The 26795-nt window shown below is 35.4% G+C and overlaps 1 protein-coding gene across 1 annotated transcript in view; it reads right to left on the bottom strand.

Moving 5' to 3' along the window:
• LOC107717708 (kelch-like protein 29) overlaps window positions 1-26267 on the bottom strand; it is a 202501-nt gene extending 176234 nt beyond the window's left edge. Inside the window, exons 1-2 of the mRNA XM_016524544.1 lie at window positions 26163-26267; window positions 2660-2728 (exon numbers count right to left, since the gene is read on the bottom strand). The gene's annotated coding sequence lies outside the window, so the exon portion shown is untranslated. The remainder of the gene's footprint in view (window positions 1-2659; window positions 2729-26162) is intronic.
• Window positions 26268-26795: the final 528 nt, after the last annotated feature.

Consider the following 26795-nt stretch of genomic DNA (forward strand, 5'->3'; position numbering starts at 1 on the left):
GTGATGATGCTTCTTACGTCCGTTTCGGAGAACCAGAGGACAAATATTTCAATCGATCGCTCAGGCATGGCACCGAAATGAGGCACCGAAATCTGCGTTCTGATTCGGTTCTAGTACATACCGGTTACATAGGTACCGGTGCCATATTGGTACCGGGTTTCGGTACCCAACCCTACATTTTGGAGTGAATAATTCCTTTAAAACATGTTCCTGATCTTTTGTGAATGATTCTAAGATGTGCATTATTCAAATTAGAGAGATAAATACATAAATAATAATAAAAATTATAATAATGTGATAAAAATAAATGAATATTTTATAATATTTATAGTATTTATAATAAATACATTTGATCAAAACAAACAAAATGTATAAAGTATAAAACTTCTAAAAATAAAATAAATTTTTATCATATATACATACATGTATGTATATATATATATATATACAGTGCTGCTTGAAAGTTTGTGAACCCATTAGAATTTTCTATATTTCTGCATAAATATGACCTAATAGATCATCAGATTTTCACACAAGTCCTGAAAGTTGACACAGAGAACCCAATAGAACAAACCATTAACCCATAATAAAAGTTTATGTTGTTTAACCCATGCAGACACTGTCCATAATACATACTTTTCATATATACACTTATTCATACAGTCCTGCTTGAAAGTTTGTGAACCCTTTAGAATTTTCTATATTTCTGCATAAATATGACCCAAATCATCATCAGATTTTCGCACAAGTCCTGAAAGTAGACAAAGAGAACCCAATCAAACAAGTGAGACAAAAATATGTACTTTGTCATTTATTTATTCAGGAAAATTATCCAATATTACATATCTGTGAGTGGCAAAAGTATGTGAATCTCTAGGATTAGCAGTTAATTTGAAGGTGAAGTTAGAGTCCATCTGTTCAGAGGTGTTTCAGTAACTATCAGGTGTCAGTGTGTGCCTGGTCTTCTATAAAGAACAGGGATCCATCAAAGTCTGATCATGTTTGTGGAAGTGAATCATGGCACAAACAAAGGAGATCTCTGAGGACCTCAGAAAAAAAGCTGTCGTTGCTCATCAGGCTGGAAAAGGTTACAAAACCATCTCTAAAGAGTTTGGACTCCACCAATCCACAGTCAGACAGATTGTGTACAAATGGAGGAAATTCACAACCACTGTTACCCTCCCCAGGAGTGCTCCACCAACAAAGATCCCTCCGAAAGCAAGACGTGTAATAGTCTGCAATACTATTATATTAATAGGCTGCAAAGGAACCCAGGGTAACTTCTAAGCAACTAAAGGCCTCTCTCACATTGGCTAATGTTAATGTTTATGAGCCCATCATCGGGAGAACACTGAACAACCATAGTGTGCATGGCAGAGTAGCAAGAAGAAAGCCCCTGCTCTCCAAAAAGAACATTGCAGTCCGTCTGCAGTTTGCTAAAAATCATGGGGACAAACCAGAGGGCTACTGAAGAAATGTTTTGTGGACAGATGAGACCAAAATAGAACTTTTTGGTTTAAATGAGAAGCGTTATGTTTGGAGAAAGAAAATCACTGCATTCCAGCATAAGAACCTTATCCCATCTGTGAAACATGGTAGTGCTGGTATCATGGTTTGGGCCTGTTTTGCTGCATCTGGGTGAGGACGGTTTTCCATCATTGGCGGAACAATGAATTCTGAACTATAACAGCAAATTCTAAAGGGAAATAAAGTAAAATATATTTAATTTTTTTATACAGTTAAATTTGTATATTTTTTTTTAGTGCTGGAAAGTTTTTGTTTACATAATATACTGTATGTGTGTGTGCCATGTATATTTATTATGTATATATAAATACACACACAGACAGTATATATTTTGAAAATATTTACATGTATTTACACATACATACACATACACACATATATATATATATATATAACCTCTTGTCCATTAGTCACGTTGAATCAATGAAAGCAATTCAATCTTGGCCCTGTCCCAAATCGCACCCTAAACCCTCGCGGTCTTCCTCTGAGTCCACACTTTCGTGACATAATGCCGGTTTGACTGTCGGTTAGAATTGGAGCTCGCCTCAGTGCATCTGTCTGTCTGTCTGTCTTTACATCTGTCTGTCTGTCTGTCTTTACATCTGTCTGTCTGTCTGTCTTTACATCTGTCTGTCTGTCTGTCTTTACATCTGTCTGTCTGTCTGTCTTTACATCTGTCTGTCTGTCTGTCTATCTATCTGTACATCTGTCTGTCTGTCTATCTATCTGTCTATCTATCTATCGGTCTGTATATCTGTCTGTCTGTATATCTGTCCGTCCGTCTGTCTGTTTGTATATCTGTCCGTCCGTCTGTCTGTCTATCCGTCTGTCTGTCCGTCTGTCTGTCTGTAGTGTACGTCTGTCTGTCCGTCTGTCTGTATATATGTCTGTATGTCTGTCTGTCCATCTGTCTGTCCGTCTGTCCGACCGTCCGTCCATCTATCTGTCTGTCCATCTATCTGTCTGTCCGTCTATCTCTAGATAGATAGATAGATAGATAGATAGATAAAAAGGGAACAAAAACACACCCCAGCTGTACACAGTCTGCAATAAATGAGCTAACTGATGTATTTTTTTGACAGGCAAGAGGGTGTAAAGATATAAAACAGGATCTTTTGAGATATTGCGGTACCTTGGGTCTGTGCTGGATGACGATGCTCATCACAGACTAATGAGATCTTTGGAGTATACTCAGGTGTGCCTGCAAAGACAAAGAGAACACCATCAGTAAACACACATAGTCTATTTGAATATGCAGCAGATATCCTGTCACTATGCATCAATAAGTGAATTAAAGGAGTAGTTCACTTAAAAATTAAAGATATTCGTTCATTCACCTTCAAAGCTGTGTGGTTTTCTTTCTTCCTTGGGACACAAAAAGATCAAATTTTGTGTAGTTCTCTTTGTGTTGTTCTCATGCAATGGAAGTAAATGGTGAACAGAGGCTCCAAAGCTACTGAGAACAATAAGTTTCAGTCAAATTTCAGTCTGTTCCTCTCACAGAGTTATCATATAGCTTCAGAAGACTTGGAATAGAGTGTATGAGACTTCATTTTGTGTTCCACAGAAGCACATTAATAATGACATTTTTCAAATACACACTGAATACAAAATACACAATGACAATGATGTGGCAGAATCTACAATCCTGAGAAAAGGTTGCCACAGATTCCTGCTGATCAAATTCTAATTAGAGATTAAGACAAAATCTTGACTGCCGGTGGGCGGGTTTAATCTTCAAACACACGAGACACTGACCACAAACTAAAAAGCCGCACCGCTTCACTTGCGCCGGGTCAAAGCCGGTCACTGCGTACCAATGATCAAAAATCTCCACATCCCATTAGCCAGAACTCTCAGTGGGGTAACCCAATTAAATCAATTCCATTTAATCAGAGTGGGACGCATGAGCTGAGGGGGTGTGGCTTCCCTGACAGTCGAGTCGCATGTAATCCCACCGCTTAATCACCAGAGCTGCATCCACTGAGAAACGCTAATTGGAGTGTGATGGAATTCCACTGATTCAACTGGAAAGTGTTGCAAATCGATCGACCTCTTAGATCTGAAATTTGTAAAAGGTCTTGCATGGGTCATGTGACCAGACTCAATTTCTGCTTTAAATTAAAAGTATACAGAAATATGTTATAAAAATATTTTTAAAATAAATATATATTTTAAAAATATATATACACATTTAATCTAAAAAGAGAGAGTTAATCAAAAACAATAAATATTTCTCACGCTAATGTACAAACTATTGAAACTGGAAATTTGGACGGGGCATATCTAATTGTTTTTTATATTTTTTTTAATTAATATTTTAAAGCGATAGTTCACCCAAAAACGAAAATTACCCCATGATTTACTCACCCTCAAGCCATCCTAGGTGTATATGACTTTCTTCTTTCAGCCGAATACAATCGTAGTTATATTAAAAAATTGTCCTGGCTCTTCCAAGCTTTGTAATGACAGTGAAGAGTGGTCGAGATTTTGAAACCCAAAAAAGTGCATCCATCCATCATAAAAAAGTGCTCCACACGGCTCCGGGTTTAGTAAAGGCCTTCTGAAGCGAAGCGATGCATTTGTGTAAGAAACATATCCATATTTAAAACTTTATAAACCATCATCTCTAGCTTTCGCTAACTGCCGTATGCATGTTCACGAGATAGTGGCGCTCCAGTGGATGACGTAAGACGTAGCGTAAGCTTCCAATGAGAATATACTAGTCTCACGAGAACCAGATTTTGTTTACAGCAAAGGAAAGCCTCTTGGCTTATATCGAAGTCCTCCGTCATTTTTCTTTACAAATCCTCGTTTTGTACTTCTAATTCCTGACCAGTGTTTTGTTTTGCTCTCTCCTCTGCGCTTCGGTGTTCATCACTTCTCACCGGAGCTTACACAACGTCTACGTCTTACGTCATCCGCTGGAACGCCACTCTCGTGAACGCGTGTTTGCATTATTAATTCTGTAATTTTTCTGCTTATTACTGTGAAGCTGTTTTGAAACAGTCTGTAATGTATAAAGCACTATATAAATAAGGGTGACTTGACTTAAAATACATTTGTTTCTTACAAACAGCTTTTCGCTTCACAAGACATTAACTGATGGACTGGAGTGGTGTGGATTACTTGTGGATTATTGTGATGTTTTTATCAGCTGTTTGGACTCTCATTCTGACGGCACCCATTCACTGCAGAGCATCCACTCACTAGCAAGTGATGTAATGCTAAATTTCTCCAAATCTGTTCCAATGAAGAAACAAACTCATCTATATCTTGGATGGCCTGGCTGAGGGTGAGTAAAATTTCATCCAATTTTCATTTATGGGTGACATAAGACTTTGTAAAACCTTACCACATTGTGTAACGAAAGATACATGGCCTATATCAACACAAGCATGATACTGAAAAAATAAAAATGAACTGAAGCACAAGAGAAATGACCAAACATGATGACTTCATTACTCCCTTCAAATGGGAAATTGACAAAGAAACACAGTTCTAGGACTCTTTTCCTGGCAATGATAACCAGACCTCTATAATGGAGTAGACACGTCAGATTTTTCTGCGGCACATAAATATCATTCACTTCTAAACCTCCATTTGAGAGTCACATGGTGCAATCAAATGACAAAGCCGTCGAGATGAAGTCATGACACAGTAAATCAAGTGAAAATCAAGTGAATTTTGAGCTTTTACAGGCACACAAAAGGAAAAGGAGCAAAACACTGATAGGGAGTAATAATCCCTTCTTTTCCCGATTACATAAACTTAATAGGATTCAGAATGCAATCACTGTCTAACCTAATGCTTTTAGAGACACAGAGGAGGATCTCATCAGATTGCGTCTGGACAGAATGATTCCCTTGTCTCCACTTTTCTGTTCGCTCATCTTGCACATTTCCTGACCCCTTCGTCTCCGCTTCACATGCCCCCTTCGTATTTACAGACTGATCGGAGACAATAAAGAGACGGACGAATGTTTACTTTGTCATGAAATGAGAAATGTTCTTCCATTATATCATACAAGATCATTGGCTCCTGCTTGCACAATTCTGCTTGCACAAGTCTCGCTCCCAGCATTCATTTGCACTTTGTCAAGGAAACAGACATTTTATGTCAAGGCACTAGGGAATTAAATTCATAAAGAAAATGCATGGTAGATTATCTTCAATTATGAATACTGCCAGAACAGGAGTATAAAAAATAGATATTCAAACCATCCTCTGCGGTGAAGAAATTAAATTAATTTATTGCTATGTTCACAGAGCCAAATGTGCTCAGACTTCAAATATAACATCCATAGGGCATAAACTTATCATTTATTTCAGAACTGTGTAATGTTTATGCTAAACTGAAATGTGGTTCTTAGTTAGGGTTGCACGATAAATCGCATGTGATATTTAATGCGCATCTTGTCAGTAAATGCGCTTCTGTAATCAGCGGTAAATCTCCATCACGTGCGGGCTTTCAAGCTGCGCAAAAAAATCGCGCGATTATGAACGTGGTGTTGCGCAGCTTGCCTGTGAACAACGGCTCTCTGTAGTAAATGTTGCTCCATTTGAAAGCCCGCACGTGATGGAGATTTACCGCTGATTACAGAAGCGGCTTTACTGACAAGATGCGCATTAAATATTGCATGCGATTTATCGTGCAGCCCTATTCTTAGTACTTATTGATTAGCTTTGAGGTCGGATACGCTAGTGTACTACTAAGGGGTTGACCAAATTATTTGTATACACAATACACAAGTCTTTCTCTTCAGGAAACGGACCAAAAATATTGAATTTCCACGCAAATAAAAAATTTGTCAAACAAAATGCTCTATAGCAAGGCTCTTTAACCGGGGGTCCACAGCGGTAATCCAGGGCCAATTAATGTCTGATCACAAATAATTTTTTGTTAAAAAATTAAAACATGGGTAAAAAACATCACAAAGTCAATTTTAAATATAAACACCCTGAAACGAAAGCAAGAGCACCCTCAGTTGATACGGTAAATGATATAATAATATCATTGGCGAAACAGATTTAACAAACGCTCCATTGCGTTTTTGAGTTTGAGCTCTGGAGAAGGTGAAATGTTACTGTTGACAGCGAGTTTCTGCAGCAGTGAGAAATGTAGTCAATCACAGACATGTTTGTTGATCTCTTGAACACAATGGCCAATCAGAGGTGTTTTTGTTCAGTGCTGAGTTTTGTTCACTCTCGCGAATCGTCTCTTCAACAAACAACTATACGAAGTAAGAGTTGCATTATGCAGTGTACACTCTAAAAAATAATTCAGTGGATCTGTTGCCACTACTTAATTTAATGCATTAGTGCAAGTTAAAAATTCCAATTTATTGATTTAATTAAACATTTTAAGTTTTAAACATTTTTTAATGAGTTGTCCTGATATCTTAATGTTGATAATTACATCAACGTAATACTGTGTGTAACTTCAACTTAAATATCTGTGTTAGTTTGTTTAAAACATTATTTAAGTTGTACTAACTCAATGTAATTAGCTCCATAACTTCATTTTTTCAAGTTCACGTTTCAGGTTCCCAGCATGCTTTGCATATGACTGAATAATGAGCAGTAATGTAGAAATAAACTCATATTTTATGCATTTCTATTCAAGATCAGAACAGGAGAAGATTTATTAATGTTCAGTGTTCGGTTATATTAGTATTTAAAAGTGTTTCTGTTATGTTGGTGGTTTTTATGAGATTACCATTGTGCTGAAGAGTAGAACATTAGGTTGAGAACAGACTCACTGGGCATTGTTTTACATGCAGTTTCAATCAGAAGGCATTTGGTTGAAAATGCTAAAAGATTGGTTTCCTGGCAGCATTAAGTGTTGTTGATTCAAAATCATATTTTAGTAGTTTTTGTAACCAGTGTCCATGATTGAATCAAATTTAAAAAAACAACTTAGAACAATTTAATTTTTATGAGTATTTAACTTAATAATTGTTAGTTTTAACACAATTTTCTAAGTATATATAGCACAATATAGTTTATTAGTTGAACTTAATTTCAGAAGAAGTTGCCTTAACTCCAAAAAAAAAATTATGCAAACTGTTGCGTTAATTTTTTTTGTTGCGTCCAAACAATATTTTTTAGAGTGTGGAAAGGTTGGTCATCATCATTGCCGCTTAAAAATTCAACAATTTAATATAAGTCTTAAATTAAATTCTTAAAAATTCATTTCAACTAATCTTTACAGCCATACAAAGGCATAGAGATGCAGTAAGTAATCCAGTACTGAAATTGTAGAAAAAGGCTCAAAGGTTTGTGACTGAATTTTGATGGATTTGATATCAATTTTCACTCTTCCTTTCCTCTGAGCACCCGTCTGTCACAGGACAGAACATAGTCTAAAATGAGATCCAGTTTCGCTCGTAACTAAGTTATGATATCATACTCAGTTACTTCATTTTTGCATTTGTATAAAAAAATTAAAACGCACTTGAATCTCTTCTTACATGGACACAATTAAAGCAAAGTGAAACTACGCTGAAACAAATGTGGTGTAGAAACAATTTTCACTCAGAAATTGGTAGTAAATTTCAAAGTTAATTAAAGAAACAGTAAGTAACACATTAAAATTAACATGAAATTTTGAAGTAGAAAGAAAGAGGAAAAAGCACTCCAGTAATCTTTAACTTAAACATTTTTTTTTACAGTGTACTGCAGATAACTGTGTTGCATGACTCTGTGCCACTTTTATAGTGTGCCCAAACGATGCCCTCATTATTTGTTGCGTCAGTGCCTTCATCTGCAGATCATTCAAAAGACTCGAACAGCTCCCAGGGCTCCATTTATTTTTCTGACCCTGTTATCTGATGCCACTCACCGAGGCTCCATTCAGGTCTCCATTCTCTTGCTCTCTCTCAGGTCCTGAAATACCTTTATTAGGTCGATCACAGTGGCTTATCTCCTTGGGTGGTAGTAGCCAAGTCCCATAGAGTAAGGCTTTATACGTATAGAATATATAGACAAATAATGTGGTGATTAAAATGTGGATAAGATCAAAATCAGCACAAATCCATTTCCTGCAGTAGTCTTTATCATTGTTCTTTATCAGGAAACAATGCCCCTTCAGTAAAACACACTTTATCACAGATATCTCTAATGCAAATCACCTTTCCTTGTTTAGATTCTCTGCTTTCTACATCGTGGTTAATAATTGACCTTAAAGAGTGTAATTTGTGCACCAGTGTCACCAAATGGATTTGTAAAATATAAAAATAATACAGAAAAGTACATGAAAAGAAAAGTCAAAATGAGTTTCCTCAACAAGTTACACACTGCACCTTTCACTAATATGTTTTAGTATGGTTCACCAATCACTCCAAACACACTGTTTTTTGAGCTGTTTCCAGAGTTTTAAGGTTGGATTTAACCCAAGTGCAGCACCGGTACGGCAGGAAGAAAGCTAACAAAGGAAGAAAAATAAACTGACCTTTTCAAAGAAAAAAAAAACTCTTGATATCTGATGCTAGATAGTTTAAAGGAAGGATACTAATGAGAGTATACAGTCAAAAGAAAATTCATTTAGACAGAGAGTCTTATCAGTTGGGCAGAATATAGCGGGCAGGGTGGAGTCAGAGACCTTTAGTATTTCTGAATACTTTGCTCTATTGTGTACAAGCTTTGTTAATGGAAGACATGTTGCTCCGGTAACGCAAACAACAGGACTTTTGGAATACATAAACTATCCATTATTTTTCATCTGAGGAACTGCAACAAATAACCTTCAATATCTGTCCCACACGTCCGAACTTAATTTTTATGAGTATTCAACTTAATAATTGTTTGTTTTAACACAATTTTCTAAGTATATATAGCACAATATAGTTTATTAGTTGAACTTAATTTCAGAAGAAGTTGCCTTAACTCAAAAAAATTGATGCAAACTGTTGCGTAAATTTTTTTTGTTGCGTCCAAACAATATTTTTTAGAGTGTAGACAACTTGATTAATTTTAATGGAACGTTGTGAGATTGCAAACTGAGAGAAGTGACAGCTTTTTAGTGATTGTAAAGTGAGCAGTCTTTCACACTTTCGAGACTATAGCTATATATCTTTCGAATAAAAGTATTGTTTTTCATGCTGCTAAGAGGACTGGCGGACAATTACATGCTGCAAAGTTTTGGAAGTGACATCTACATATAAATGCGTGATTCACTCTGAAGCTGCAATGGACATAGTGATCTTAGCACGGGACAAAAATACGTATGGCATGTCAAAATAGATACGCGCAATGTAAATGCATGCTAACAGATTACTAGAAAAATATTTATATCAATATATTTTTTAAATTCCATTCCAAATATTTTTAAAAGTAATGCCTTGTAAATAATCTTAAATGTACAGTACATTGCTATTCTTGTTATGGTGGAGCCATTGCTTACAAATTACATCTGCACTTTATTAGAAAACTCTCACTAATTTCAGATACTCAGTGATTTGATTCGTAAATGTCCATCTCACAGTAAAATTAAAATGTTAAGTTCTAGTAAACTTAAAGCTAAAGTTCAGGTAAATGACTAGTAAAAATAAAACTTATGACTCTGAAAATCCATTAAAATCATTTACAACAACAACGTTATACAACTAATGATTTGTGATTTTTATCTCAACATGTTGTTTGTTATGATGCATAAATCTCAATTTCAACAATAAAAAGTGAGAAAAATATCACACTCCAATTAGCGTGAAAAATTCGAAAAAAAAATCTGAAACAAACTAAAATGAAAATTTGAAATATTTTTTACAAATTAATTCAAAAAAATATTAATAAATACTATAATAGCATATAATTAATCTGCATCTACCTACATCTGACTAGCAAAGCAAGAAGCAAATCAGTCCTGCTAACTTCCTGTTTCATCAGGAAACGTGTCAACACTAGAAAGATAAACTGTGCTCGTAAAGCCAATTCATGAGGCCTTTGCTTGGTTAGTTACAATTCTGCACACATAATTCCTGCAAAGTAATTTTCAGTGTATTAATTGCAAGCACAGTCCTTCAAGAGCCGTCTTGGCTCCCCGAGTCAAGTGTTTTCCTCAGGGCACAGTCACGACCGAACTGGATCATGAACTTGGTAACTTAGTGACTCTCTTGGTTAGGGCTGGGCGATTTTGCAAAAAATTTAAATCTCAATTTTTCCAGAATGTTTGACCGATTCTCGATTTTTTACGATTTTTAAGTAGTCAACTTGAAAATGTAACTACAACATGATGCAAGTTACTTTTTCTTTATTAACCCTCTAGTGAAAGAAAATTCTATTCCAAGTGCAGCACACATGAAGTTGTCAATATGATGAAAATGTTAAACAAATCACTTAAATATCTTTGCAGAAAAGATGCAAAAACTACAACTACATATTGTACAAACTTGTCTTATAGATATTATGTGTTCAGAAATAATATGAGGAAAATTCTTTTAGAAAATCTCAAAAGTCAAGGTAAATTCAAATTCAAAATGACTGAAGGTATAACACCAGTAGACTTTTATTAACTAACAGCAGCTTTCAGCCTGTGACCATGATGCAAAAGACTTAACTTAAATTCACAATAAAATACCGTATTTCATTAACTGATGTAATGTTAATAAACCAACATATTGATGTGTTAATATCTGTTTTGAACCATTGTAATGCACTGATAACCACCAAAAACTGGTGGTGATGAGAAAGTCACGATGAACCAAAGCTCATCACAAACAGCTTTTCTGCGAGCTGCGGAGGGCAATACTTTTATATAGAAGGCGCACAGTGTCATTCACACAAACACTAAACCCCATCATGGTGACACACATGATACTGAAATAATGCAATAAACATTCATTTAACAACATTAGATGTAAGATTAAACCCTAATGTACACAACGGATAAGAAAAAACTAAGAAAAAACATGTTATTTCAACAAAAAAAACATCAAACATCATGCAGGGAATTCTGGGAGTGTCAATTTACGGTTCTTCACTGTAAATTATACAATGGCTTTTTCTTTTTCACTTCCAAAAACGTATTTTAACAGTATTTTACTGTAAAATTACATTAAATGTAATTACATTTATTCACCGAATATAGTATGGAAACTTACTGTTAACCAGTTAACAGGTTTTTACTGTAGCATTTTTACAGTCTTTTACTGTTAAAATCGCAACCATTTTTTACAGTGTAGCGCTAAATTTATGGTCCTTCACAGAGCGCGTCACACTTGAGCGGTTAATCACGTGCGCCGACATGCGGTTGGATCATTCTTTTCTCTTTACTGTTATCACCGGCATATTGTCAAAGTGTCTTATTCTAACCTTTGGTAATATTTCTATTCAAAATTCCTCGATTTCTAAAAAATAAAATCGTGGCAAAACAATAAATTTGAATTAATCGATAAAATCGATTAAACCATTAGTCACAAACCACCCAAACATGTCTGAAACGGAGTAGAACACCTAAGAGTGAAAAATCACTTTCAAAGCCGTAACTGATGCTGCTTTGAAATCTCCATGTCGCAATAATTGTTCACCTGTCAACACGAAGTCAAGCCATAAATCATCTTTGTAATTATCAATTGATTAAAAAAAGCTATCTGACGGAGAAAGCGGCTCACAGGCATTATACATCAATTTTAATGACATTTCTTAATCCAAAAGACTTGGCAATCACCAGAGACCAATTACAGGCCATGAGATAGGGGCAAACCATTAATAACAAGAGTTAGCCTGTTTCGCCTCAACATCGTTTGGAAAAAGGGCTTGCAGGGGTTCATTTAAAATTGACTGGTAATCCACAAGCATTATGCTACACCAAATCTAGAACGTCATGATGTCATACTTCTCAAGAAAACCAATGGATCCATGAAGTGCATTAAAAAAAATACTTCACACACTACTATCACAGTTCAAGCTGAGCAGAGGAAATAATTAATTAGAAATATTCAATAAACACCTACAGAGAAAAACTAAATCTAAGACACCCAAAAAAAATTTATTGGACTCTAATAAAAAGACAAAATATTATCCAACAGTCCCTAGATACACTTTATGGCCAAGAGTATGCAGACACCCACTTCTAATTAAAAGGTTTTGTGAAGCCTATTAATTACAGTAAAGCCAAATCTGAATGCTACAGCATGCAATGACATTCTGTGTTTCGGATTTCATGGTGAACACTTGGAAGGGGTCCTTTTCGGTCTCTTCTGTACAAAGCGAGGTCTGTATAGAAATAATTTATTAACTCTGTTGGGGAAGAATTTGACTGACCCACACAAAAACCAGACCTGAACCCCACTGAACACATTTGGGATGAACTGGAACACAGACTGTAAGCCTCAACGCCCAACATCAGTGCCTGATGCTCTTGTGTCTGAATATGAGCAAAGACATCTAGTGTTCCAACATCTAGTGGGAAGTTTTCCTGAGGGAGTGGAAGCTGTTAGGAAGGGCCGAATCCTTGTTAATGCCAGTAGTTTTGAAAGTAAACCTTCAGGTATATACATACTTTTGGCCATTTAGTATGTATATATTAGACCAATCTACATTTTTATGAAACTGACTTAAAAAAAATTATGACCAGTCTTAAAGAAACGATTTAGATGACGTACTTGTAACTGAGCAGTTTATGCAACCGGCCCCTGTTTTTTAACACTGATAGTAACAAGAGCAGCGAAATCAGCATATTAGAATGATTTCTGAAGGATCATGACACTGAAGACTGGAGTAATGATGCTGAAAATTCAGCTGTCATCACAGGAATAAATTACATTTTTAAGTATATTCATATAGAAAACAGTAATTTAAAGTTATGCTATTATTAATTATTAATTACTTAATTATTAATTATTTTAATATTAATTAATTATTAAGTAATAATATTTCACAATATTGCTGTTTTTACTTTATCAAACAAATGCAGCCTAAGAGACTTCTTTCAAAAAAACAAACAAAAATGGTATCTTACCCTTTATATATCTGATACAAATTCAGTAGATTTGGCTTCAAAATAGGACGATTTTTTTTAAAATGCTTCAGGCTTGGTGTGCTCGTTTGTAGGACTGCACAATTTGGCCAAAAACTTTGTGATTATAACTATAAAATAATTTGAAAACAGTGAACAGTGAAATTGTTTAATATTTTAAAATTATTATTATTATAACTAAATAAAAATGTTAAACAAATAAATAAATGAAACAATTTCACTGTAAAATAAAAAAAAAATCTAGATAATAATAATTATTATTACTACTACATAACAATATCAAATAAATGAATAAATTTCACTATTTAAAAAAAAAAAAATATATATATATATACAGGTGCATCTCAATACATTAGAATGTCGTGGAAAAGTTCATTTATTTCAGTAATTCAACTCAAATTGTGAAACTTGAAGGACTCCAAGATGGTGAGAAATAAGATTCTCTGGTCTGATGAGACCAAGATAGAACTTTTTGGCCTTAATTCTAAGCGGTATGTGTGGAGAAAACCAGGCACCTGTCCAATACAGTCCCAACAGTGAAGCATGGTGGTGGCAGCATCATGCTGTGGGGGTGTTTTTCAGCTGCAGGGACAGGACGACTGGTTGCAATCGAGGGAAAGATGAATGCGGCCAAGTACAGGGATATCCTGGATGAAAACCTTCTCCAGAGTGCTCAGGACCTCAGACTGGAACTAAGGTTTACCTTCCAACAAGACAATGACCCTAAGCACACAGCTAAAATAACGAAGGAGTGGCTTCACAACAACTCTGTGACTGTTCTTGAATGGCCCGGCCAGAGCCCTGACTTAAACCCAATTGAGCATCTCTGGAGAGACCTAAAAATGGCTGTCCACCAACGTTTACCGTCCAACCTGACAGAACTGGAGAGGATTTGCAAGGAGGAATGGCAGAGGATCCCCAAATCCATGTGTGAAAAACTTGTTGCATCTTTCCCAAAGACTCATGGCTGTATTAGATCAAAAGTGTGCTTCTACTAAATACTGAGCAAAGTGTCTGAATACTTAGGACCATGTGATGTTTCAGTTTTTCTTTTTTAATAAATCTGCAAAGATGTCAACAATTCTGTGTTTTTCTGTCAATATGGGGTGCTGTGTGTACATTAATGAGGAAAAAAAATTAACTTAAATGATTTTAGCAAATGGCTGCAATATAACAAAGAGTGAAAAATTTAAGCGGGTCTGAATACTTTCCGTACCCACTGTATATAGAGATATAGATACATTTATTGTCTTTTTTATTTTTGGTGATATTTTATTTTCACACCATGAAAATGTTTCAGTAACGTTTCACAAGCACAACATGTCATGTCACAATTAAATAAATGTATAAATATAATTGTGCTTGTACTACACTGTAAAAAAAAAAATGTTTAATAAGTCATGTCAACATATGTTTTTCCATCCTTTAACTCAAATTAATTTAACCAATTTCAACTTCATTTAAGTTATACAAAATTCTACAAGTTTAAGTGACTAAGTTTAAATAACTTTAATTAGATCTAAAAATTTAAGACAGCAACTGAACTTAAGTGAAGTTGAAGTAAGTGGACATTTTTTACAGTGTGTCCTTTTGCTTGATATGTAATGCAAAGAGATTCATATATTTTATTTGTGGCTCTGTACATTTACATGGCTGTATATAATTATCAATAATTTTTTGATAAAGGCTTTTCCAGTTTCTTGGTTCTACACTTCTCTTTCCTTTGAGCCTTGGCGTCACACAGGACAGAAAATTATACTTCTTTCACATCAAAGGCTGCAGCTCGAATTCATCCGCGGTTTCAGCCCTGCACAGCAGAACAGAAGTAAAAATCCTTCTGCACACAAACAAAGCGACTAATAACAGTGGACATTTGCTCATTTTTCCTCCATAATCGTGCTCCCTGCCGCCTGCATTTCTTAATGAAGGTGCACAACATATAATTTCCTAAACCATACTATTCAAATACAGCACGACAGTGGCAGCACCACCCTCGAAATGAGGTCCCTACCCGAATCATCTCACTTTCTTCTATTGTGCTTCTCTCCAACAGCGCTACTAATTTTCACTGAACTACATTTGGGAGGCACAAATTGTCTGTGACACTTCCAAATTTATCATCAACGTTAATAGCGTGCCGCATAATCCGCTCAGTAGAAAAGGAAATCAGAGCAAAGTCAAATTATTAAATTGTGAAAAGGCCATAAATACTAGTTGTAAACCGGAACAAATGTACTATCCGCAATTTAAAGAAGCAATTCCGCACTATGGGCCAGTTCCTCCTGCTAGCAGTCAGTTTGACCCAGCTAAAAGTTCACGTTATGGGATTGGGAACGTTTAGTAGCGACTAGGGGTGTAACGATTCACTCAACTCACGATTCGATTCACGATTTTGATTTCACGATTCGATTCGATTCACGATATTTTTTTTAACAAAATGAGATTTAAGACAAATTATAAATTAAATGTGTCCGTATATTATTGCTTGGACAAAATACTGTACATTTCTTTCTGAAATTGAAATAACACTATAATAATATACTAATATAGCACTTGTAAATTATTGCTCTTTTTTTGGTTTTGATGGCTTCTATTGTCCTCATAATTGTTAGTCGCTTTGGATAAAAGTGTTTGCTAAATAACAAAATTTAAATATAATGTAAATGTAAATACAGAGGCAAGAGGAAAAGAAAAAATACCATCGAACGACAGTTAAGTTCCCCTCAGACATACATTCATATAAACTCCTACCCCTAACTGAATCGCGATTTGTTTAGCATCTCAACCGATTTGAATCGTCACTTATTTAAATAGATTTTCTACCGGCTCGCTGTTAATCGTTACATCCCTATTAGTGACCTCCTGTGTGAATGTGGCACGATGTAACCGTTAGGCTTGTCTCTGTCCCTAAAACAAACTGCTGCACTCTGACTAAACTTTCAGAAAAAGAAATTCCATCACTGGATAAACGGATATCAGAGACATGAATACGATTACATCCCTTCTGAGGTGCGCTGATTGCTTTTGATGAAAGCCATGAAGAGTCTTTAATGACACGTCTGTAGCTGTACGATTGAGTCAGAAACCCTCGTTCCTGTAATCATTTCCCTCGATGCAGCCTGATGATTATACAAAAACCCATGCAGAAACCGATGGACTGGTATTTTGGTAGGACAACATGAAACAACATTTGCAATGTATTTAAAGTGACGAAAATAATATTTTACTCACCATCATGTTGTTCTGAAGCCATGTTACTTACTTTCTTCCATATGACACAACCAAAGATGTTTTACAGAATGTCCAAGCTGCTCTTTTTCAACAAATAATTACTCGCATAAAGTTATCATACAAAAGTATGGAGTAAGATTTTTTGACAGATATTTTTGAAAGAAGTCTCTAATGCTCACCAAGGCTACATTTATTTGATCAAAAATATGGTAAAAACAGTAATATTGTGAAATATTATTACAATTTAAGATAACTGTTTTCTATTTGAATATATTTAAAAATGTAATTTATTCCTGTGATGCAAAGCTGAATTTTCAGCATCATTACTCCAGTCTTTATTGTCACATGATCCTTCAGAAATCATTCTAATATGCTGATTTGCTGCTCAAGAATAATTTCTTATTATCATTGTTGAAAACAGCTTCATATTTTTGTGGAAATTATTATATTTTATATAAAAAAAATGTAATGTTTCTTTGATGCATAGAAAGTTCAAAAGAACAGCATTTATTTGAAATGGAAATCTTATGGAACATTATAAATGTCACTTTCAATCAATTTACTAATATATATATATATATATATATGCTGAATAAAATTAATTGCTTTAGAAGAAAAACTTTTTTTTTTTTTTATTATTATAGCCATTCAAATCATCAATAAAATCATCAGGAGGGACAAAGTTCATTTTTAACAAAATGTAGTTATTCCATAAGAATCGTGCACAATATTCAAGGTTTTCTAAAGCCAATATGATCCCTATATGTAAGCATGATATAGGTGGATTTTTAGCAAATTACCTTTTGGTAAAAAAAAAAAAGATCAAAATTTATCATGTGACATCAGATGCATGGCTTTTTTTGAAGCTCAACAGTGTGTATCCACATTTGCATAGAAAAGAGCCACTTGGACATTTTACAAAACAAATCATTTTGTGTGCCAAAGACAACAGACAGTTTCTGAACAACACAAGGGTGAGTAAACGATGACAAAAAGTTCATTTCTGACTGAATTAACCCTTTAACCCCCCTCAAAGACACAAAAATGTTTGACGGTAGCCATTGACTTCCATAGTATTTTCCCCCCTACTATTGAAGTCAATGGCTACCGTCAACTGTCTGGTCTACCAACATTCTTCAAAATATCTTCTTTTGTGTTGAACAGAAGAAAGAAACTCACATAGGTTTGGAACATGAGGGTGAATAAATGATTACATTTTCATTTTTGGGTGAACTATCCCTTTAAAGCAATACCCTACTGAACATACAGATAACTTCATAGAACAGACTACATCATTCATAACCAGGATGGGCCAGCAGGTTTAGAGAGCTTTAGTTAAAAGTGGATGCTAAACAGGTTCTTATTAAAGCATATGTTAATGTCCATGATGACCCCAGAGGGGCAGTATTTAGTGGCTAGTTTCCCAGCTACGGCAGGCCGGTCTACAGAGGCCAAGTGCAGCTAGAAAAATCATAAATCATCTGTGCTGTTTTACACCTGAACTGTCTCTAATGCCCTAGATAGAGCCGCTATCCTTGACGGCAGATTCAATTATTTACCCAGCAAATAAATTATTACATAATGCCCAAGCATGCAATGTCCCATTAGTACCGCATACTTTCCAGCAATGTCTGACTATTTGTTTCCATCTGAAACATTTACAGGGAAGAAATTATACTCGAAAATGGATACGTGGTAGAACGCAAATAGAGGATGTAAATGTGAAGAGTCGAATAAAATGGCGAGGAGAGGGAGCGTGCTGAAGATCTGAAACACGAAGCTGTCAGGTGTGAGAGGGATTTGAGAGCAGCCCTCTTAACCTCCACGCTGCTGGGTATCAGTGCTGCCGGGAGGGGCTCCGTGTTACGGCTGGAGATTACAGGCTCCGATAAGCACTACATTCACTGGTCATTAAGCCAATGTACAAGTGCTTTGATTCACCTTAGTGAGTCTATTTTAAAACAAACACTGTATAGGTCTCAAACTAGGGAATGACCTTACATTAGCATGCAATTGTTAGCATCTTGTGTTAAAATACAATATGAAATCAAAACTGACCAGAGTTATATTCTTAATAAATGTCTTTCTTTGGTTACAGTTCATCAGTGCATGACATGTTATTCTAAAGAAAAGTCTTTCTGCTTTTAAAATTGATTTCAGCACAATGCAATGTACAACTAAATAAACAAATCAATAAATTCAAGCCATCCAAGCCCAAAATAGATTTTTTTTATTCCCATTATCATAATACCCATAATAATCTTAATGTACTCATTCAATGTAATAATAATAATAAATAAAAAAATTTACAAACATAAATAAGTTGAGTAAATTATTGTTATTATTATTAATATTATTATTTATTTAATTTACTTGTACAATGTTATTCATAATAATACATTTAAATGTACTGACATGTGTAAGTTAATAAATTATTATTATTATTATTATTATAACAATAATTTTGAATGTACTCATTACTAATTTCATTTCATTTACTTAACAACAATAATATTAATAATACTTCATATACATTAAATGTATTATATTAGTATTATTGTCATTGTTATTAATTTGGTTTACTTATAATAAATGTGCAATATTAATAATAATAAATGTAAATGTACTAGCATGTAAAAGTTAATAAATTATTATTATTATTATTATTAGGTCACTTATTTAATTTACTTATAAATGTACAATATAAGTATTAATAATAACAACAACAATAATATACTCATTCTAATTTTATTATTATTATTATTATTATTATTATTATTATTGTACCAATAATTTTGAATTTACTCATTACTAATTTCATTTAATTTAGTTAACAACAACAATAGTAATAACTTTACGTACATTAAATGTATTCGAATTATTATTATTATGCGTTATGTCAACTTTCTATTTTACTGTTTAAAAAAACAACAACAACAATTGAACCTAATAAAATAAATATAAAAAAGAAAAGAAAAAAGGAGGGGCAAAATGAATTCTTAACAAAATTCAATTTAAAGTGTGTCAGTTTTCATAATCTTTCATCAAAATTGAATGGGTCAGATCTCTCTAAGGCAAGTCTGAGATTTTTTTTTTTTTTGGACCGTTTTATCATCCACCAGGCAAAAATAGCACTTAATTTTGCCTACAAAAGTTATCACACGTCTTCTAAACAACCTACACAAACGGAAGCATTATTCATGTCCGTAGCACAAACTCTGTGGGATGAATAACATGCCACGTTTTACACTTAGAGTTGGTTTATTAAAATCCCTAACACTATGTACCGTATGAGCAATAGTAACAGTTACTATGCAAACCCAACAAATAACATCACATCAAATCCCAAAAGACACAATGAAATCCCACGCTACATTATTCCCCATTAAACATGACTTTCCCTCAGAAATGTCACACTACGAATATTAAATGCATTGCCACTTTTAAATTAAAATGCAAATGCTGCTTCATGCAGTCGCTAATGTCTATAAATGTAAAATCTGATTTCAGAGTTCATCAGGGATCCGGCGCTGTTAAAAGCACTTTACAATCGCCAATCCAGCATGAGTTTTCAAGCTGAGCTTTCAAGCGAAATCCAGTTTCAAAACAGATGGAGAGAGAAAAGCTCTGCGAATCCACAGCGCGGTGCGCGCAGAGCGGCGGGGGTTGAAGGTGACAGCTCGCGCAGGGTATGGATAGCGGACAACAGTCTCTAATGGCTCGCACAGCCTCTTAAGAGCTCGGAAACTGTGCCGTTTGCTCAAGGCCCTTTGCCCTCTACATTAGCAAGTATATTACTCCATTTGCTTTGGCTCTGAGCTGAATATTCCGCATACTAATTCTCATCACAGACTCTGACATTCACTCAGCCATGGATTCCCAACTGGCTTAACTCCACAAATTATGAGGCAGTCTAACGTAGTCTCTCACTGATTTGACCTCTCTGTGCGGCCCAACTGAGGTATTGCATTTGTCTTGTCAGCAGTTAGAGTGTGGTTTCCATCTCATCTGTTTGTTTTAGGTCGGTTCGGGCTGCCAGTGCATCCTCATGGGTTCAGTCTATATATGGCCTCAGCGTGCCAGGAGTTCTGCTGCATATTTACACACTCCTGCAGATCTATATTCACCCACAGTGCCAAGGTTTTAAACATGGAATCAATGGTAACATGCTAGACATTTCTAGTTCCAAATGACTCAAATTGTCCTGAATGGGGGACTTTTTTTGTGCTCAATTTCTAAAGCATCATGCACAATCAAACTAAAGTGGGCACATGTCACCTTAGAAATTTTTTTGTTATTTTAAATGCAACTTTAAAGGGCAAAAAAATGTTGTAGCTCAAAAAAGAAAGTCATTCACGTGTCTACATTTATTTTGCTTGTTAGTCAAATGAGTTGCATATTATGCATGAAGATTGCTGGTTTATTACTAACAGTGTTGGGGGTAACTCATTACAAGTAATGCGAGTTACGTATATTTAAAAAGTAACGCGAAAGTAACGCAAAAGTAATATAACGCATTACTTTCCATAAAAAGTAACTAACGTAATTAGTTACTTTTTTAGGGAGTAACGCAATATTGTAATGCATTACTTTTAAAAGTAACTTTCCCCAACACTGATTACTAAATACATAAATAAATAAATAATTATGTAAGAAACAATATGTTACCATACAAAAAAAAATAAAGACTCTTATGCACACCAAGGTTGAATTTATTTGATCAGAAATATTATTACAATTTAAAATAACGGTTTTCTATTTGAATACATTTTAAAATGTAATTTATTCCTGTGATGCAAAGCTGAATTTTCAGCATCATTACTCCAGTCTTCATGTCAAATGATCCTTCAGAAATCATTATCATCAATGTTGGAAACAGTCATGCTTCTTAATATTTTGTGGAAATAGTTTTAAAAGATTTTTTGATGAATATAAAGGTGAAAAGAACAGCATTTATTTGAATGTTTTGTACTGTTTTATTGAAACAATTGAAAATTTGATACATATTGTTAATTGAAATTTGATACATTAATTTAATGCATCCTTGCTGAATAAAATCAATAATTTCTTCTTACTGACCCCCCAAAAAATGGTATATTGTATGTAGAAGTAAATTATACCAGTAGAGAAATACAAAAATACAAAATAAAAAGGAAAAAGGGTAAACTAAATAAATAAATAAAAAGTGTATAACACCCCAGCCCAATTTTATCAATTAACAACTTGATTTTTATTTAACGTGGTCACTCAGAGAGACAGGTGTGATTCTCAGGACACTATTTCAGTGAAATCTGTCAGGTAGTATAGAAACATGGTATGCAGAATATTAAACCATTTCTGACCTTTCCCTGATAGCAGAACAACCATTTAAGGTGTTTACATGACCTCGCATGTCGCTGACTATTATTAAGGTTTAATATAATGGATGTAAACTTGCTGATTAGGCAACCTACAAAAACAACTTGCTCCTGCTTTTCCATCTGCAGCAGCGTAACTGGCCACCAAATTCAACAATATTTGCATCTCCTCATTTATTTGATGAACACTTTGTCATTTGGTTTAGCAGGCATTAGCAAAATCCCGACAAAACATTCAGTGCAGACAGGTAATTTATCAAATCACAAACAACACCTCAAGCCTAACTAATTAATAAAGATTTTGCCTTGGCGGCGCAAGATGAAAATAACGTGACGAATGCCATACATGACAGACGTTACCCAGAATACTGCAGCCAAGAAACTGACACAACCTCCATCTTCTAAATTAGGATCTGCTTTCATTACTTTTACACAATTCACAACCATAAATAGACAAAGAACGAAATCAAACACTGCTCTCAAACTCAGCTTCACTGTATGTTTTGTATAAACAAATCAAATGCCATATCAATAAAACATACTAGCGTATAGGGCTGCACGATTAATCGAATGCGATTGTCATGCGCATTTTGTTAGTAAAGCCGGTTCTGTAATCAGCAGTAAATCATCATCACGTGTTTTCAGATGGAGCAGCATTTACTACACAGAGCCGTAGTTTACTGACAAGTTACGCAAAAAAAAACAAACATCGCAGACGATTTTATTGCGCGATTATGAAATCGTAGAAATCATTCGCGATAATGACAGCTGTTTGCATAGCTTCTCAGTGAACTATGGCTCTGTGAAGTAAATGCTGCTCCATCTGAAAGGTTTATCGTGCAGCCCTACTAGCGTACATCTTCAAATGTTAAAAATAACACCTCAGCATTCTTATTTCTAGATTATAAACATGCATGACACAGAACTGCTGCCAGATTGTTTTATATAAACATTAACCTACATTTTCCAGGCAGTTCGCCTGAGGTCAGAATAGATAATGCATCACAATAGACAGCCATGCTAAAAGATGTGGGAAATTATGCAACGTAGCGCCAGGCAGGGGCATTTCTCTTTTTATAATACTGTTTTGAATATAAATGAATATAAATCATCTTTACCTGAACTACAGAGTCATTCACATGCTGTACACACAAAAAAATAGCTGCTTCATTGTTGACAAAAGATAGAAGACATTTGCAAGTTGTTTCCTTCAAAGGATTGTAGGTAAATATCCAACTCATCCATCCAGTGCTCCAGTAACAGAAAACCATCCAATATTTGTTTTCTGTCTAGTAAAATATCTTGTTACTATTTCGCTGCAAACGATTCCGTGCTTAAAGGCACAATATGTAATTTTCGCCGCTAGAGGGCGCGTATTCAAAATAAACAAATAGACAAAGGCGTAGTTTGATGACGCCGTGACTGAGTGTGGAATCATGGGAGTTGTTGTCTTCATCCCCACAGCCGATGCAATCCGACGGGACTCGGGCAGAAATCATGTTCATGGATGAGCTAATGATTTATTAACGTAGTAGAATGAAGCAGGGTGAGGCTGAAAGCCGTCGAAGCGAAACGAGGCCGCTGAATGAGCGTGACACACGGCTCGAAGGCAGCGGAGCTTTTATTATGCCACAGTCAACTGCTTCCGCTCCTTCCGGTCGTGCGTATGTGGGGTAAAGCAGCACTGTTTTATCATACTAGATACATTTGAACGTTCTGTTATAATGCTACTCTGTGCGGTCGTCACCGGTCTATTCAAACGCACAACATATTAAAGCGTATTTGGTGTTTCCATGTTTTCTTGGAAATCGAGGGGTTATGACGTCATTGGCAGGCGACACAATGACACTATAGACACGGTCCGTGTCACTAGTTAAAATAGCTTATTTCTCTGGATTTAAACATTCTTCGAAACATTTGGGATAATGTAAGTACACAAGTCAGCAAAATATATAACACTGTTCTAGTGGTTTTGGATATTTTAATAAAAAAATCTTACATATTGTGCCTTTAAGTGAACTGTCCAAATGAATCAAACTGAATCCCGAACTATTTCTGTTGAATAAATATGATAAAAACTAAAAAAGACATTTGACTGAGATCTAAGACTAAAAAACAGCTTACAAAATCAGAGCTGATAGAAAACACACGACTTAATATAAAATATAATTTGAGACAATGATTCTCAATTTGTCATATGGCAATCTTCATCGAGACATTAGGATTCATCAGAAATATTTGACTGGGGCACAGAGGTAAAAAGTGTCTAGCGACGCCTCTGGCACCAAGTGATCTGTCCTCGGCTCTCAAAAAATCTGGCATTCATGCACTCAATGTGAAATTAAATCCAATGAGCTTTATAACCGTGACCTCACCTGTACCAGTCTTCCCGTACCGATCCTCTCCACTCATAACAACATACCCAGAAGGTATCCGTATCCTGAAAATAATAAAAACCACTTCGCTTTCGAAAAGAAATTCTCATCTCAGTCTTAAGAAAGCTGCAGAAATCTATCCCTGCTCCAATATTCTTCTATTCTGAAAACATATTAGCACTGCCAAGGCAAAACCTTTCATTCTTTGTTCTTCCTTTTGTACAAAACATATTGATTTTGAGAAGAGAAGGACGGAACAATATGACCGGCACCACAACACTTCCTGGGCACAGTGCAAATGTGCACCAAAATATAACTAAGCAAAGTCCAACCTTAAGAGTATTCAGCCATATTTCTGCAATCATTCATACTACTGGAAGTGTCAAAACATTGATGTGACGTGTGCGACTGCTCAGAGCGTCCAAATTGTAAGCCTTTAATCCGGCGCATGTTCCAAGCTGCAACCTGATACATTTGCCAATGTTATCAATGTCTGCGTCTGCGAACATGACAGCACTGCTATTCCACTGAGCCCCACGACTGTTGCGACGGAATCCGCACTTCTGCGTGTGCATGAGAACACATGCATGGCATGACACAGATTATCCCGACGACACTGGGGAAACGAGTCGAGTGTTATGTGTGTAGTGACGTGTGAAATATGTTTATATTGAGAGACAGCTGACCTCTGAGATAACACTGAACACACTTACAAATGCACTGTTGTATCATTTGCACATGCAATCGATTTTGCTATCTGTAATAGTCCCGTAACGTTGCCTGGTAGGGATAAATTCAGATTGCATTTGTGTACTTACTGCAAAAAAAACAATCAGAACACTGTATTTCTCTATGCATAATAGCCTACGGGTTCAACAAAAGCTTCCTACTGTATCAGACTCCGTTATGATATTGTACCAATCAATAAGGACATGCATGGGAAAAAACTCAAATCAGGGCTCCTGGAGATCTACTTTCCAGCAGAGTTTAGTTTGAACTCTTATACAGTGGTTTTCAAGGGTCTGCAAGAAAAAAAATGTACTGAAGGGGGTCCCTGGACTGGCATGCAAAATAAATATTATGTTTATATCAGTCTTTTTTTTATTATTCTTTTTAAAATATATATTTAAATATAAATTGAAATGCAAAACATTCTATATGGACTGAAATGGAAAATAAATAAAATTTAATTAAATAAAAAGATCGACCGTGCCTGCTGAAAACAAACACCAGACCCAGGTGGTCAATGGTTGCGTCTCCGAACCTAGACAGCCGTCTACCTAGAAAGCATTTTGGGGCTTTTAAGATTTGAATTCACATATATTGACAATTAAAGGCAGTCTAGCTAGGTTAGGAGAAGCAACCATGGAGTTTTGGTTCACTTAAGGGTGGAAACTAAACTCTCCATGCAGGTAGATCTCCAGCGTCTCAGGCCAAACGGCAAATCAACTATTTGAAGTATCCAGGACAAACGCATCTTCCGTGTGGTCCAAGTGACCCAATCCAGCGTTCGCTGTTAAATCCCAGCAGGAAGTTTTTCCACATCCAGCAAAAGAGGACGGCGTACGCGAACACCTTCACCGAAACCAATCTGCCACCAGAACGCGCACGTGACATAATAGCGCTCCATGCAATAATAATGTACAGTTGCCAACCTCGACATCATCCTCATCACCGTCACCATCTCCAGCCTCACCTCCAGATCGAGTTGCCCAGTGATGCCAGGCGTCTGTCCTTGTTTCTCAGATGTGGACGCTGTTCCTCACGCGTTGGCGGTTGTTTGATCGCATGGCGCTGTAAAGTGTGCGCATAATAGCCTACGGGTTCAACAAAAGCTTCCTACTGTATCAGACTCCGTTATGATATTGTACCAATCAATAAGGACATGCATGGGAAAAAACTCAAATCAGGGCTCCTGGAGATCTACTTTCCAGCAGAGTTTAGTTTGAACTCTTATACAGTGGTTTTCAAGGGTCTGCAAGAAAAAAAATGTACTGAAGGGGGTCCCTGGACTGGCATGCAAAATAAATATTATGTTTATATCAGTCTTTTTTTTATTATTCTTTTTAAAATATATATTTAAATATAAATTGAAATGCAAAACATTCTATATGGACTGAAATGGAAAAAAGTGTATATATAAAGTCAATACTTTATTCTGTATACATACAAATATAATAACTGATATGCAAAACCATTTTTTTTGCATTTCAGTCCATATCTTAGTCAATTTCAGCTCATATCATATCAGTCAATTTTTTTTAATAAGTTTATATTTACTATTTACTATATTTACTATTTTATTAACATTTAAATTGAAATTGAAATG

The sequence above is a fragment of the Sinocyclocheilus rhinocerous genome, unplaced genomic scaffold (genome assembly GCF_001515625.1).
Source record: "Sinocyclocheilus rhinocerous isolate Xijiao unplaced genomic scaffold, SAMN03320098_v1.1 scaffold2108, whole genome shotgun sequence".
In the NCBI taxonomy this organism is placed as follows: Eukaryota; Metazoa; Chordata; class Actinopteri; order Cypriniformes; family Cyprinidae; genus Sinocyclocheilus; species Sinocyclocheilus rhinocerous.